The following is a 16,726-nucleotide window of genomic DNA, read 5'->3' as shown; positions in this document are numbered from 1 at the left end:
TTATGCTTTTTGCATGAGTTCATTTTGTCCATTCTTCTGTGGATATACATTTGGCTTAGCAGTTCTTTGCTATTACAAATACTGCATTTCTCCTTTGGACATGAGAGTTCTCTGGGGAGTATAATTAGGAGTAAAGTTGCGGTAGTATAATGCTGCCAAATTAGTCTCCAAAGCCAATATGGTTTTTAATAGAATAAATAGAACTTGAGAGCTGAACAAAGATGAAAAACTGGGTTCACCTTACATTGTGCAATTAGCTGTGTGTTGAGAAACTGCAGCAATGTCTGGTAGGAATAAGCCTCCCACCCAACATAAGAATCCTTTCAGTGGTGTTCCCAGGAGATGGTCAAACAATCCTTGCTTGAACTCTTGGAAATATACAGGGGAAGCTTGTTACTTTAGCTGTGATTCCCTCTGCAGAGCAAGAATAATTATGGAAAAAGAATATTCCTTTTGGGGTGCCTGGGTGGCTCAGTCAGTTAAGCATCTGACTCTTCGGTTTTGGCTCAGGTCATGAACTCATGATTCATGAGTTCAAGCCCCGCATCAGGCTCCATGCTGACAGCTCAGGGCCTGCTTGGGATTCTATCTCTTCTTCTCTCTCTGCTCCTCCCACACACACTCTCTCTCAAAATAAACAAATAAACTGGGGTGTCTGGGTAGCTCAGTTAGCGAAGAGTCCGACTATGGCTCAGGTCATGATCTCACAGTCCGTGAGTTTGAGCCCCGCATCAGGCTCTATGCAAACAGCTCAGAGCCTGGAGCCTCCTTCAGATTCTGTGTCTCCCTCTCTGGATGCCCCTCCCCTGATTGCAAAAAGAAAAGAAAAAGAAAAAGAAAAAGCCATCCTATCTTAAAAAAAAAAAAAAGTCATTCTATCTGCAGTATCTACACTGGAGGCAAAGGGACCAAAGGTGAAACAGGCTGTGACTCCCAAGGTTCACAAGTGGTGAGATTATAACAACAGAGAAAGGAACTTGCTTTCAATGGTGGAGGCTGAAATCTGGCATAAAACTTCCACGTGGCACTTATGTGCCCTGCTAACCTCCTGGAACACTTGTTTTTTTATCTGTAAAACAAGAATCATAATAGTGCCCATTTTAGAGAGTTGGTATGAAGATAAAAATGAGATCTTACACGTAAAGAGCGTAGTGTCTGGCTCACAGTGTATGTGCAGTAAATGTTAGCTATTCTTATCATTCAGGCATTATTGACAAGACTTGGTGACCATAGCAGTTAGGGTGGATTAAATTGCTAAGATGGAGAGATCCCCAAATGTGCCTTTTCCCATGGAAGGCCCAGGTGAGTGTCTCTGACTGGCAGACAGCTCTCCTTACTTGGTGATTTATGTCCCCAAGTGGCTCCACTGTCACCATCAGTCCTGGGGGTTGGATCTTGACTGATAGGATCTCTATGTGGGTCATCACAGGGGCCTCCAGTTATCCTGTAACCCAAACACACCCCCTCCAGCTCCCAGGCCCTTATCCTCATATTGAACCTCTCCTCAGCAGCAGATTGTGGTGGAAATTACAGCCATGTGCCTGTTTATTCTCCAAGTTGGACTGTAGAAACAAATGTCTATGAGGAATAAACAAATCACGAGACCAAATCACGTTTCTGTTTTCATCCATCCCGGGAGAGAGGAAGGGGTAGGGGATTCGGGGAGAAGGGAGGGGAGAGGGAGGAGCCTTGCACATAGGCATGGGCACAGCAGGCCTGTCCACACTCCATTGGTGAGACCCAGTCACCTGGCCACACGTAGCCCCCTTGGGATGCTGGGAAATGTAGTCACCGGCTGCTCAGTCTCTTGTCTCCACCAGACTTTCACAGTCTTAGTACCGTTGGTCTGGTCAGTACTGCAGGCTGGAAAAATCTTTGTTGCGGGGGATATTCTGTGCCCAGTCGGACAGTGGGTAGCATCCCTGGCTTCTACATACCAGATGCTAGTCACACATGCATACACCCACAGGTCATGACAGCCAAACACCGTCTCCAGGCATCGCCAAATATCTTCTGGGGAAGGGAAGAGCAAAATTACCCCGGGGTAAGAACGGCTGCTCTACGAAGGAGGAAGAGGAGAAGAGATTCTGGGGGGCAGTTGGCCAACTGTGCAGGAGAGAAAATTCAAGCTACTAGCTTAGCTCAATTTTAGTCTCCAATAGAATGTGATCTCCTTGAAGACCGGGTTCTTGTATATTTTGTTTACTTCAGAACTTTCCCCACATCCCCGCACACACACCCCCTCCTGTGCACCTAGAGCAGGGCCTGAACCTAGCAGGCGCTCAGTTCCTAGCTGTCAAATAACTGAATGTGGTCTGTGGGTGGAGCAAACTTCACCATTCAAACATTTCTTGAATTCTTTCCAAGAATCAAGCCCTGGGCTGATAAAGGATGCCCTCCCTCCTTGTGTAAGGAAATATTAATAATGAGAATAATAACTATAAAAGGCCAGATGCACTGGAAGAAGGAAATCCCATGGGGTCTTCCCACTCCACCCTACCTCTGGAGGGACTGAGAATCTGGAAACGAGAGACTTTAGCTCAGGCTACTGCTTCACCACTCCTGAATTCACACCCTCCTGAGGGGCTTCCCAATGCCTGAGCTTTCAGACACCCCCACTACACCTGCAACGAAGTCACTGCATTCTCTGCAAGAAGACCTGATGATACCAGAGGCAGCCACCTGCCATCTCTTGTCCATTAAGTGAGTCTCCGTGGGGTTTTCATTTTTCTCCTCACTTCAGAGGATCTTCCTTCTTTTAAGTGTCTCCTCTCCTCCTGGCTCTGACATCTCTGTTAACATCACAGGACGAAAGATGCAATGACATTATGGTTGCTGCAGATTAATCTAATGGCTGTATTGATTTCTTGGTCACATCTGCTCCAAAAGAGCCACAGAGAATCAGCCCCTCAGGGTCTGGAAAGATAAAAGAAGAGAAACATAAGTGGCGCTTTCTTTTTCCTTTTGAGGAATAATAACTACAAACAAATTAGTGTTCGAGTCCATGTTACAGGAGACCATGAAACACAAGCACAGTGGTTGAGGCATGTAATGTGTGATACGGAAGAAAGCCAATTGCCAAAGTAGCCTGAACAAAACCCTACAAGTGACTCAGGCAGGGTCATTAAAGGGGCAGACAGATGATATAGGTAATGAAAAGATACTTACTAGCTATGTGAAATCAAAATCTCTGAGACACACACTTCCCTTACCTGTTACATGGACTAGTAATGTCTACTTTGCAGGATTATTGTGAAGAATAAATGAGTCAACAGGTGAGAAAATATCATGAAAAATCTCTGTCCCATATTGTAATCTCAATTAATATTATTCTTATTTCACAGGAATAAAGAAAAGTGGTTTTAGGTATGACCATTGATGAGAAGAAGTAAAAGTTAGGACAATGTCAGAACAACCTTCTATAAGTATATTAGGAAAAAAATGATTTGCAGTTCTGCCATGACATAAACAAGCAACAGCCCATGTGTCCCTCTCAAGGGGCCATGGGATGGATGCCAGATTCAGCCTTTCCAAATCCCAGCATCTAGAGTAAGGCTACCACCAGCACACAATGTGCTATCCTAGCCAGGCCTGGCACCCTGCCACCTCCAAGGGGCCAAGGAACCAAGAGATTACAGAAGGTGACATAGAAAGAAGTCAGATTAAATTCTAGAGCCACCATGCAAAGCAAGACCAGATGTCAGCTGCCAGAGAAATCAAATTCATGAAAAAAGGACCAATGAACTATTTAGACCAGAGGTTGCCATCCACATCATTGGCTTACTGGTACAGTCATTTTGACCCCAATTTTTCATCTGTAAAGTGTTGATTACTGGGGAAAGGCCCCTTCTTTTCTCTCTCCCTTCCCTACTTCTTCCCTTCCTCTCCTCTTCTTTCCCACCCTCCCTGATTTCCAAGCACTAATCCAAGCACTGGGGTTCCAGGACCCCATGAAACATACCCTCTGGACTGGGTCAACAGATACGGCAGTTAAGAAGTCTTCGGTTACTCTAGGAATGGTCCAAGGAACACAGGTACAAATGGCATCCTCTTGCACTTATCAGAAGACAGCCCACTGGTCACCTTTAACTTGGTCAAACAGGACCAGGGAAAGCTTCTGGCTCAGAAAGTGGCAAAAATCCAGGTATGCTGATTAAAAGTGGCTCTCCCCCAGCCCTAACCTATAGGTGCTATGAATGTAGGGTGATTTGGTTTCATGTAAGAGAAATGGAGTCCTGGATGAGCACCTATGATATCCTAGATATTGGGGACAGATGTATCTGAGATGAGCAGCATTCAAATATTCATTCAGTAATATTTATTAAGCTCCTACTATGTGGCAACCATGATATTAGAACCTAGGTTCAGAGAAGTAAATCTAGTGGGTAAAAGGACATTTTTTCTACTCTCAAGTTATTCAAAGATACAGAAGAATAAATAACTTAAAAACTGAAGTCATAAATCTAATGGAAATGACAAGAAAGGGATGACTGAAATGAGTCTATTGGATGAGTAGTTGAGAACTCAACAAAATTTTGTTGAATGAATGAATAAGTTAATGAGTAGATATGAATGAACAAACAGGTGAAAGATAGGGACCTCCAGGGAGAAGAATCAGCAGTGCAAAAGCACAGGAATGCAGGACCATCAAAATTGACAGCAAGTAAGTGCAATAAGCATGTGAGAAGATTGCAAAGAGTAATGATGATGACAGAATGATGGCTGGCATTTCTTGAGTGTTTTCCATGCACTTGACACTGTTCGAAGGGCTTTAGGTGCATTATTTCATTGAATAGATGCTATACTATTAGTGCCACTGCACAGATGGAAACACTGAGCTAACAAATTGCCCAAAGTCACACACCCCACAGGTGCTGGACCTAGGACCCAAACCAGTGCCAGAGTTGTCACTCTTCACCCTCTGGATCTTAGGGAGGGCTTTGTATGTCACAGAAAGTGTTCTAGATTCGGTCTTGCAGGTGATGAAGAAGTCAGTAAAGGATGCCACACTGTCTTTCCTCCCGAACATCTCATGCTCTAAGGAAAGCTGGGCACAGCAGAGGCCTTTGGAGTCTACAGGGGCACAGACAGGGGGGCATGTCTATTCCTCTGTTTCAGAATGATGGCAAGCTGAGGGCTCATTTGGCTGATGGATGAAAGCGTCAGGGAGCTTCATTGAAGTTGAGTCTGGAAGGAAGACAGGGAGCTCAGACAGACGTCACAGTATGTACAACGTCATGAAAGCTGGATATTGCAGATGGCTGAGACAGTCACATTTGGAGCTTTCTGGAGCAGTGAGGATATAGTGGCAAGAGCATCATGTTTTTAACTTGGACAGAGCCTATCTGGAGCCCTACTCAAGGGCTTAGGCATTGAAGAAGCAGTAGCCAAGGGGTCCCCACATACTGGAGATGGCAGCCCTGCATTGGTTGCTTAAGATGGTAGAAGTGAAACTCATGCAAGAAACCCCTGAAAACACGCTGGGAGCTTTCAAAGTGCTTGACAGTTGTTCTGCGGAGCACCTGGACTTCTACAAAGCTGAAGGCTAATGACCGCAAAATGGACCAATGGACCCAAGAAATGTCTCTTTCCTCTTTTCTTTTTTCAATTTTTAAGGAAAAAGAAATCCCTTGACACCGGCTAATATGAAAAAGTGCAGTAAAAGCACCTGAACCAGGGAGAAGGCAGGAGATGAAGCACCTGAGACCAAGCACCAACCCGGCCCTGACCAGCTGCCTGCTAGGCTTACCGTCTCTTCCTCCTGGGGAAGACTACATTTCCCAGCTGACCCTGCAGTTGTTCTGGGCCATATGACTGAGTTAGGGCCAATAGAGTGTGAGCAAAAGGCAGGAAAGCCAATCCAGGCCTAGCCCCTTAAAACATCCCACATGACCTTCTGCCTTCTTTCCCTTCCAAGGTGACCTTGGGGGAACAACATGCTCCAGACAGTGCATGAACAAGAGAGCCAGCTCACTCTGGTAGGACTGTGACTTGAGCAAGAAATGTGTTTCATTTTTTAATCCACTAACAATTCAGGGATCTCCTGTGGCTGCAACAATGACTATCCAGGGGTCCTAAAGTGCGGTCCACAGACCTACAGTCAGCTCCCTCTAAGAACCTGTTTGAAACACAAATTCTCCAGCCCCCACCGCCCAGACCTACCAGTGAGAAACTTTGTGCATGGGCCCAGAAATTCAGGTGATGATGATGATGCAGCTAAAATAAGGTCCAATAGCTCACTCTAACATGCTACTGTGTGGCCTTCATTTTTAAGCTTCAGTTATCCCTTCTGTTCAATGGGAAAGAACCCTTGCTGGGTTGAAATGATACTGCATAATAGGATGTGTATAAGAACCCAGCTCAGTAGCCCCCACATGGTCAATGCACTTTGTTCTCTCTCTTCCTTGCTGCCCAGGGAGCCAGATGCCTTGGGAATGCCAAAGAAATAGAAGGTAAGATTCCTGCCTTCTTGGGAAAGTGGGGGAAAGGGGGGCACCCTCCAGTACAGCCCCCAGGGATCTTGGCTTCCAGGGTTCAAGCCCTGTGTAATTCTCTTCAGTGTGTATGGGCTGGACCTAATGACTGTCTAATGAGCAGAATATGCTACAGCCCTGTACCCTTTGAGGTGCAAGGAAAGAAGGCTTTGCTGGTGTCTCCAGACACTCCCCAGCTTATGGTTACCCTGCTCTGGCCTCTGTCTCTGTCTTCACATGGCCTCCTCTTCTCCCTTGTCTTCTCTTCTTCTATCTCTTATAAGGATGCTTGTCATTGGATTTAGGACTACCCAGGTGACCGAGGATGATCTCAAGATCTTTCACTTAATTACATCTACAAACACCTTTTTTGCCAAATGAACTCAGTCATAGATTCCGGGATGTAGACATATGTTTCTGGAAGCCACCATTCAACCCAAAGACAGGAATAGATCTTGTTCAGCATTATATTCCCCTGACCAAGACACCTAATGCAGTGCTTAATAAAAAGTTGCAATTTGTCACAATTGTGTTGAACAGAAAGGCATCAGAGCATAACATTTAAGTGACTGAGCTTTAGAATTAGCTACACCTCAACCACTTACAAACGATGTGACGTTAGGCAAATCATTTAACCTCTCTGAACCTCAGTTTCCTTCCGTGGATGTTTTAATAATACCTGTCTCATGAGGCTATTATGAGCATGAAGCCAGTAGGTGCAAAGCAGCTACATGAGGCACCTATGAGGGATGCTACGTGCAGACACGGTGCCTGGCACGCCGGGAGCACTCAGCAAGGGCTCGCCGGTCTGTCTAGCATGTTGATGACTGTAGCTGCTGTGATTCCTGCTCTTACAAAACCTCCTCGCCATTTACTCTGACTTCCACAGGGGCCCCTTCCCCTTCTCAGAGTCCCTGGGGGCACCCTTCTTTGAGACAGCTGTGGACAAGTATCCTGGCCCTGCCCTCCCACCCATGAGCCTCCTCCTTCCCCATGGCCTGGCTCACCTCCTCGAGGGACACCTCCCACCGCAGGGCTGGCAGCAAGCCTGCCTGGGCCCCTCGTTGTTATTCCTGGCACCAGCTAACTCTGCCAGCATCCTCAGAGGCCTGTAAAACTACCCACAGTTTGTCTTTCATCAGAGCAGCTCAAAGCCCTGTGGCATCCTCCAGAGGAGACAGTGCCCCAACTGGGTTCTGGGAGCCGACTACTTCCCAGGATGGTCTGGTATGTGTGAAGCAGAGGGAGCAAGTGTGAACTGAAATAACCCAGCTGGGCACTGGCTTGAGGACGGCACATTTCCAGGCTGCCAGGGAGATACAAGGATTGGTGTGTGGAGAGACGCTTTCTGGGATCTTCTGGAAGTTAGTGTCCTGAGTCACACACAAGTGGGTCTGCATCCTCATTCTGCTACTGGGTATTGCTGTGTGACCTTGGGCATTTCACTTAACCTCTCCATGCTTCAGTTTGTGCTTCAGTTTCTGCCTCTCTAAAACAAGGTGGAGATAATAACATTCACTTCACAGGGTTCCTGAAAGGATTAAAAGGATCGTGCAGGCACAGACAGCAGCTCATATATCTCACAGAGGATTCGTATCCAGAACATGTTAAGAACTCCTGCACCTCAGTAGTTAGACAAGGAACTCCCTTCCCAAGTGCAAAAAACTCAAACAGACCCTTGACATAAGAAGATACATAGAATAAGTTCATAACAACGTGCTCGATGCCCATTAGTCATCAGTGAAATGTAAATTACCACAACAAGATACCATTTCCACCCACCAACCAGGGTGGCCAAAGTGAAAAAGACTGTCAATACCAAGTGCTGGTGACAGTATGGAGCAACTGGAATGCTCAGACACTCAAGGCGGGAGTACAGTAATGATACAACCCCTTGGAAAAACAGTTGGGCAGCTGCTTAGAAAACTAAAAATACACTTAACATATGACCCAACAATTCCACTCCTAGGTATTTCCCCAAGACATATGTCTGCAAACAGCCACGTACATGAAAGCTCAGAGCAGGCTTACCCATCATCACCCCAAATTGAAAACAACCCAACTGTCCATCGATAGATGAAGAGATAAACAGAGTTTAGGTGTGTCTAGACAATGGAATCGTGGCCACCAATGGAAAGGAACAGCTACGGGGATACCCAGAGAAATATCATCAACACTCCATGAGTGAAGGAAGTCAGACATGAAAGAGGAGGACTTCCTTCATAAGTTCTAGAACAGAGAAATGAATCTGTAGTATTCATGGTGACAGAAATCAGAACAGTGTTTGTCTTCATGTGAGGGCAGTAGGAGAGTGAACAGGAAGAAACTCGAGGACATTTCTGGAGGGATGGAAATACCCTCTATTTGTATTCGGCAGTAATGGGTGGGTACTTGGGGGTGATGGATGGGTACATGAGTCTATACATTTGTCAAAACTCACTGAACTTAGAACTTAAGATCTTTGCATTTTTGTAAATTATATCTCAATAAAAAAGATAGGAGGTACACCTGGCTGGCTCAGTTGGTACAACATGAGAGTCTTGATCTCAGGGTCGTGAGTTCAAGCCCCACATTGAGCCTAGAGCCTACTTGAAAAGAAAGGGGAGGAGAGGAGAAGAAAGGAGAGGAGAGGAGAAGAGAAGAGAAGAAAGGAAAGGAAAAAAAGAAGAGGAAAAGAAAAGAAAACGATTGTATACATAGAGTGCTCAGCAAGGGGGCCAAGCTTATAGACAGTCAGTAAATGTCAGCTAGTAGCAGAAAATGATAAAGCACAAGTAAAAAGTATACACTCGACCACATGTTGGGAGTTCAGAGTGCTATCTGGATTCTGACCCAAGCTAGTCTTGTCCCCTCTCAAAGACATGACAAAACTCACCCAAAGGAACCCCAGGCCAGGTCTTCCATGCCCTGGCCCCAATCTTCCTATGCATTCTCCTGTAAACAGAGAATCAGGAGAGATGTGTCTGGGTGGGTGAAGGTGCTGTTGGAACAGCAGAGCTGGTGGAGGGGTAGCTTTGGGGTGTGGTGCGAACAGGCATACGAACAATAAAGATACATGGACACCTCGGTGGGTCCACAGTGTAAGCTGCCACAACCGGCAGTTTCAGAGATGTCCAAGGCAGCTGTGGAAATGAGACCGGCCTGGGTGCTTGGGCAGCAGGCTCTCAAAGATGGGACAGTTTCCAACGTAAAGGCATTGGCTGAGGCCCCACTGACCCCATACCCCTCTCTAATCCCAGGCTACCTTTCCTCCTTCCTGAGCTTCCCTCGAGGGCTCCCCTGCATCCCTCACTCTTTCTGGAATGCTCCATCTGCAGAATGTGCCATGACTTGCAAGGAGACATTGCTCCCAGCAGGGTACCTTGTCTATTCCACTCCATCCAAGGCCTCTTGCTGGACGCGGATCTGCGGCGGTACCTGGGCTCAGCCTGGGGTTGCTGCTTACTCTACCCCAAGGAGCCCCGTTTGTTACATGGGACCCAGGCCAAATGAGGGGCTCTCCTACCCCATGGCTCTGAGGTTCTTTCTGCTTGGCTGTCAGCCTCCCACCTTCTCCTGCTGTGGCCTGAGTCTCCTCCCCAAAGTCACGGGGACAGCAGCGGACAGATGCCAAGACTTACCGGCGGGACCCCCCTGGTGGCACCCTGCCCGACGTCTGCGGTCCACCCTTCATTCCTCCGTGGCAGGCCCAGCCTCACCAGCCTCAGAGAGGCTCCATTTGCATAAATTAATTGCCCACAGTGCCTCTTCAAGAGAACACTTTGCGTCTGAAGATTATAGCAACAGAAGAAGGAAAAAAATAAGATTTCCTATCATCTGTTACCAAACAGGGCTGCTGGTTGGGAAATAGCCCACATTTGGGATGCAAATCATACGAAGACCTTAGGACACTCTGGGGAAGCCATCTTTGCAGAAAACAGCAAAAGTACCACCATCTGGGTTTTCATCAAAAGACTTTGTTTCTACCGGTGAATCAAAAGCCAGAATGAACGGCACTGAATTACTGAACTCAGAGTAAGCATTTGGGGGTTTTGTTGAAGGGGAAGAGAACAACCATTTAATGTCCACTGATGACGTGCCAGGTGCCCAGGGCTGGCTACATAATTAGCAAGGCCTACCCCGTGCAAAATGAAAACACAGGGCCTCTTGTCCAAATTGGAAGAAGCAAAGCTTTTTACTTTGTTCTGCAATCTCTGTCTTGATCTGTTGTGAGCTGTTGGTTTGCTATTTATAATCTTTTTTTTTTAATGTATTTATCCTGAGAGAGAGAGCATTCAAGCCAGGTAGGGGCAGAGAGAGGATCCAAGCAGGCTCTGCACTGTCAGCACAAGGCCCAATGTGGGGGGCTTGAACTCACGAGCCATGAGATCATGACCTGAGCTGAAATCAAGGGTTGGATGCTCAACTGATTGAGCTACGCAGGTGCTCCTGTTTGCTATTGAATGTCATGTTCGGGAATGCTTTCAGAGTGCATGCAGCCCCTCATCGATGTCCCCAGTTCTGTTCCACCACCCTACCTCTTCCTATGCCTGGACCCTGGTCCCCAGCAGGAGCAGAGGATGGATACTGGGTGTGGCAAGGGCAGGGAGGGGACAGCCAGGAACCCATCCGAGGAGGCAAGAAGGTGATGGGATGCAGGACTTCACTTCCCAAGCACAAATTCAGATGCAATTATTCAGAATTTCAAAATGGCTGTGGCAGACCATTCAACTCTCTCAGAGACCCCCGCACATTTTCTGCCAGTCAGAATAGCTGAAGGCTTTGACCCTGATAGCAAATATGGGGATCAGGGCCTTGGCCAAGTTACTCATCTTCCCCGTTTATAAAATGAGCACCTCTACATCAGGCTTATTTGAGAATTAGATAACCTAGAAATAATCACTAACTCTTAGATGGCACCTGCTATGTGCCCCCCCACTATTTAATGGGCATTACAAATATGAACACTTTCAACCCTCATAACAAACCGATGATGGGTTTTCACTCTACAAAAGAAAAAACTGAGGGTGCCTGGGTGGCTTAGTCAGTTAGGTGTCTGACTCTTGATTTTGGGTCTGATCATGATCTCATAGTTTGTCAATTCAAGTCCTGCATCAGGCTCTGCACTCACAGTACAAAGCCTGCTTAGGACTCTCTCTCCTTCTCTCTTTCTCTCTGACTCTCCCCAGGCTCTCTCTCATGCACACTCTCTATCTCTCAAAATAGATAAACTTGACAAAAAACAACAACAACTAAGGCACAGAGAAGTGAAGCAACTTTCCCATATCTGCATAGCTGGTAAGTGGGTAAGCATCATAGCCAAGATCTGAACACATCTGCTGAGCTCCAGAGTCTGCCTCTAAGCCGACCCCACACAGCTTGGCCCCTAGAAAGTCATGAACGATGGTTATTGCTTCATTTCATGTCATCCTCACAATGAGTGAATGAGAGCAGAGGAGACATGAAGAGGAGAACAGGGAGGTGAAGAAACTTGGCCAAGGGCTCCCAGCGGTACTGGCTCCAGGAAAGGAGAGGATGTGACCTGAGTGGGTAAGGAGAGATGGGGAAGGGGGGTGCCTCTGACAGCAGGGATTTGCAGGGATGCCTGGAATTTTCTGTGTAGACCATGGGCTCCAAGTATAAGTGGAAGGCTTGAGTTGGAGAGGCATGGGAGACTGGCAGCTACAACCCCAGGGTGCTAACATCCTAGATTATCAGGGCAGGACAGCTGCTCAAAGATCACTAAATCTGAGTTTTTAGTTTTATGGTTGGGGAAACCAAGGCTGGAGGGAGAAGTGGCCAATCTAATGTCCAGAGTCAGGAAGTAGAGTGATTGGAGCAGATGACACCCCACCTTCCTGCCTCCACCCCACAGAGCCAGAGGGCTTGCCCGGTCTACGGAGTGTCCTGAGCACACATCAAGGGTCCCAGGTCCATAAAGCCAATACCAAAACCCCTCCCAACAGGCTCCTGGATGACCCTGACACCACAGTCCCAGGCACGGCCGAATCCTTATAAAATAAAACTCCTTACTGTCAATAACACAATTTCTGGTTGGGGTTGCTTCTGTCATTTGTAAATTTAGAGGAGGAAAAAAAAAACCCACTATCTTTGAAGTCAGACAGACCTAGGTCTGAAAAGGGTTCTACCACTTACTGATTGTGTGATCGTAGGCAAATTACTTAACCTTTCTGAGTTTCAGTTTCCTCATCAGTAAAATAGCACTGAAGTGAGATCACTTCATGGCAAACATAGATTTCTGGAACAGATGAAATGAAAAGGAAGCTACAGACTGGAAAACTTCCCTGTTGTGTGCAGCTAGAGCACCGTAGGTGCTCAATAAAGGCCACTCTGAATCCGTTAGAGGCAAAACCTACAAAATCATGGGCCAGATGAGTCTCAGGAGAAATGTCAATTCTAGAATCACCAAAAGCACCTACTAGACATCTCCGTCTAAAGCCCAAGAAGAAGAAATACTGCAGGATTTGTAGAGATCCAAAATAGGGCACGGAGACAAGACTGGGGGGTCCTGGTGATGGGTGGCTGAGAGGGAAGTTGAGGAGGAGGGTAAGTGTGAAAGAACTTATATTTTTGGAGGTTTTTCTTCTATTTAAGGTGTTGCTAACCACTTGGTTAAAACTCATGTTTAATTCTTGGCAGGAAAACACATTCAGGCTAAACAGTAAGAATAGACACTAGCTGGGAAAGTACTCACCCGCTCTGAAGTCTCTCTTGTTTTACTGCAACTGACTTGGGTTGAACAACTCAATTTGAATAATTGCACTTTGAGGATTTCTAGGGGAAGCACCCGGGGTCATCTTCTGACTGGGGATTCTATGACACGAACTAATTCTGTAAGTCCGGAAGATCCCCCTGGGCTGCAATACATGCATCCAACAAATTCGTTATTGCTCACCCACTGTGTGCAGGCGCTCCATTAGAGACTGAGGACACGCAGTGAGCAACATGGACAGGGCAGAGGGCTTGCAAGCCCCAGGGGAAGCTTGCAAAACAGAATCACACATGGTAATAAGCACCCGGTGGAGGGATGGTAAAAGGTGCTCCAGGTGGGTCACTCAACAAGGAGGTGACACTGACCGAGACACTGAAGGATGGAAGGGAGTGCATGAATTTCCTGGGGTGGCCAAAGGTCCACAGACTGGGAGGCTTAAAATGGTAGAAATTTATTCTCTCACAGTTCTGGAACATGGAGAACTTGAATTGAGGTGTCCGTGGGACCATGCTCTCTCTGACACCTGAAGGGCAAGGTCCTTCTGGCCCCTCTAGCCTCTGTGGTAGGTCAGCAATCTTACACACCATATGTCTTGCAGAAGCATACCCACCAATCTCTGCCTCTGCCTTCACACAGTCTTCCCTCTGTCCATCTCTGTTATAAGGACACCGTCACTGGATTAGAGGCCACCTTGATCCAGAATGATTTCATCTAAACTGGATTATGTCTACAAAGACCTTATTTCCAAATAAGGTCGTACTCACAGCTACTGTGGGTTAGGACTCCAATGTGTCTTCCTAGAAGATGCAGTTCTACATGGTACATGGAGCAACACAGGTAGGTGAGAAGCCGGCAAAGCCATGAGCTGGAGATGGGGCTGGAGGAGAGGAGATGGGCCTTTTGGGGACACAAAGAAGCCACTGTGACTGGAGCATGGGGAGGAGAGGGGGAAATTCACCCAAGGGACAGAGAAACTATGGGGACCTTACCAGCTCTTCCCACTCTGAGACGGGCACACCTCTTCCAGCTCATGCTCAAGTGGGCCTCGAAGACCTTGACATACTGGCAAGGAATCATGGCCACTGCATCTCCATAGTCTGATGTGCCACACTGGGACCTGGCCTGCCACTCCAGAGACATAGAAGTGAGGCAGAAGCTTCCTGGCAATGATGTGCCCTCCGCTTTGGAAAACCAGAGGCTAAAAGTACCCCATTTACTGTACATTGCTGTTTGAGCGAGTCCTGGGAGGCTGCCAGGAAACCAAAAGTGTCCTCCTTTGCAAAAACTATGGCACCTGCACTATATATATGTAAAATATATTTTGGTCTTTGAGAGATATATATATACACCCATACACTTTATCTATATCTTGATATACATGCTATGTATATATATGATAAATATGCTTGAAACTTTTATCCATATATAAATATATAAAACACATATATTTTATCACTTTATATAAATGTGTACATATATATGTATGTGTATATATGTATATATGTATATATCTGTAAATAAAACCAAAAGGTTTTTGCTTGAAATAGAGGTTTATTTTCTGTGCCAGCTGTCTCTGGTCTAAAGTCATTCATTCATTCATTCCACAAATATTCACACAGTGCTACCATGGCACAGGTGAGGGTCTCAGCAGGGGCTAAGACGGAAATCCCTGCCCCACTGGAATTTAGTCTCCAGCGCGATAGGGGGAACTAATGGATCAACGCACACAACTGTAAGGCACACTGCAAGGTGTTGAGAACAACGGAGGAGAACAAAGGCAGGACAGAGAAGAGTGAGAGCTGCAGAGCGGTGGGGGGGCAGGACAGTGAATGTGAAATACAGTGGCTAGGGGAGGCCTGGCTGAGGTGGTAAGGCCAGAAGAAAGGCCTGGAAGAGGCAAGGGAGAGAGCAGTGAAGATGGAGTCCAGCAAAAGCCAACCCTTGAACGGAGCTGCGTGGAGTGTCTGCGAGAGGGCAGGGGCAGGATGGCAGGTGGGATGAACAGGCCCGGAGGAATGAGGGTATGGTCAGGGTAGCAGGGCTGGGTCAGGAGAGCCTCCCAGACCACTGCAAAGCCCATGGCTTTTACTCTGAACAGGATGGGAGGCCTGAGAGGGTTTTGAAGCAGAAAGGTCATGTGCCCTGGCTTGATTTCCAAGGATGACCCTGGTTGTTGCATTGAGAACAGATTGCAGATGGGCAAGACCAGCCAAGGGCTGTAGTACTAACACAGGCAAGACAGGGCGGTATCTGGGACCCAGGTAGGGGTTTGGGGATGACGAAAGGGAGTGACATTCTGGGTATGGTTTGTTGATGGTCTCTGGATATGATAGGTGAGTGAAGGGAGCCCAAGGTAAACTGGTTCCAAGGCTGAGGTGCAATTAACAAAGATGGAGAAGACCACAGACAAGGAGATACAAAGCTAGGGGAATCAGAAGTCTAAGACACCGGCGAGATTCTCCAGTCTGGAGGCCCTCACTTGTGCTCTGCCTCTTCAGGCCTCAGAAGGAGAAACACAACATGTTGGCCAGACCCTCTACTCTAGAGGCCTCTCCTGCCTGCCTTGCCCTAGTGGCCTCCCACACACCCTCAATTGCAAAGCGTTCTTGAGAGCATCCTTCCCAGGAAGACCTGGGCAGAGCTCACTATTCAGCATCCCCCCGGGGGAAGTCATTCTCATCCTGAGCACCTACTAAGTGCCAGGAACATGTGACCTTTAAATAAGACCCACCAGGTACTTGCCACCATCACCATTTGTAAAAAAAAAGAGGCATATACGGTACAGAGCACTAAGTAACCTGCCCACAATCCACTAGAAGATGGCGTCTATCTTCACCCTGCACACAGTGATTTCCAGCCAAGGTGGAGGGACTACCACCGGAAGGGCAGGTTTTGTCGAAGCCAGGCTGGTGTGGTGGGGAGGGGACCAGCTGGGGGTGATTTGAGAAGCTCTCTGTTCCTCCTGGCAGCTGTCTTTCCACTCGTGCCCCTGCACTTAGAATGCTGATCGCAAGGCATTGCTCCACCTGCATAGCCCCAAACTGCAACGTTTCCCCTTGGTTACAACACCACCTCTGTGCTGTCCTCCATGTTGCCCTGTCTCCCAGGCGGGTGGGGGTCAGCTGCAGTCTCCGGGCTACAAAAGGTCCAAAGACTAGGAATTGACTGCACATCCCACATCTGCACTCTTGACCCGAGGCCACGAATCCAGTTCCTCCCCGGAGGGACAGTATGGGGTGGAGAACACAGAGAGAAAAGGGGGCACAGGGATGCCCAGAAGGAGGCACTCAGTGGGAACAACTTCAGGCACAGCTCATGGAAAAGCATCCAGCCTCAAGGAGCAGGACGGATTAGGCTTCCAAGCCACTGTGTGGGGCAGAGAGAGGCAGCACAGCCTTGTCAGCCCCCCGGGAGATGAGCTGTCTTGGGGGGGTGCCTGGGAGGGGAGAGGAGGCTGGGGTCCAAACACCTGGTCACTGACTGTGGGTCAGAGGAGGGCAGAAACTAGTACATGGCGGGGGGGGGGGGGGTTTTCTGCAAC

General features: G+C 47.5%; 1 long non-coding RNA gene across 6 annotated transcripts in view; it reads right to left on the bottom strand.

Moving 5' to 3' along the window:
* Positions 1-1,515: 1,515 nt before the first annotated feature.
* LOC115279409 overlaps positions 1,516-16,726 on the bottom strand; it is a 27,506-nt gene continuing 12,295 nt past the window's right edge. For 3 of the 6 annotated variants that reach the window (XR_003903424.1, XR_003903428.1, XR_003903427.1), the window contains 2 exons: positions 2,625-2,916; positions 1,516-2,013 (listed from right to left, as the gene is read on the bottom strand). This is a non-coding gene — a long non-coding RNA (uncharacterized LOC115279409). Of the gene's footprint in view, positions 2,014-2,624; positions 2,917-9,348; positions 9,408-9,834; positions 10,029-10,093; positions 10,219-16,726 lie in introns of those variants that run through there. The other 3 variants (XR_003903425.1, XR_003903426.1, XR_003903429.1) reach the window with 3 other exon arrangements.

This window comes from Suricata suricatta, chromosome 15 (genome assembly GCF_006229205.1).
Source record: "Suricata suricatta isolate VVHF042 chromosome 15, meerkat_22Aug2017_6uvM2_HiC, whole genome shotgun sequence".
Classification (NCBI taxonomy): Eukaryota; Metazoa; Chordata; class Mammalia; order Carnivora; family Herpestidae; genus Suricata; species Suricata suricatta.
Note: the sequence above shows the minus strand (reverse complement) of the source record. Positions and strands in the feature narration are given on the sequence as shown.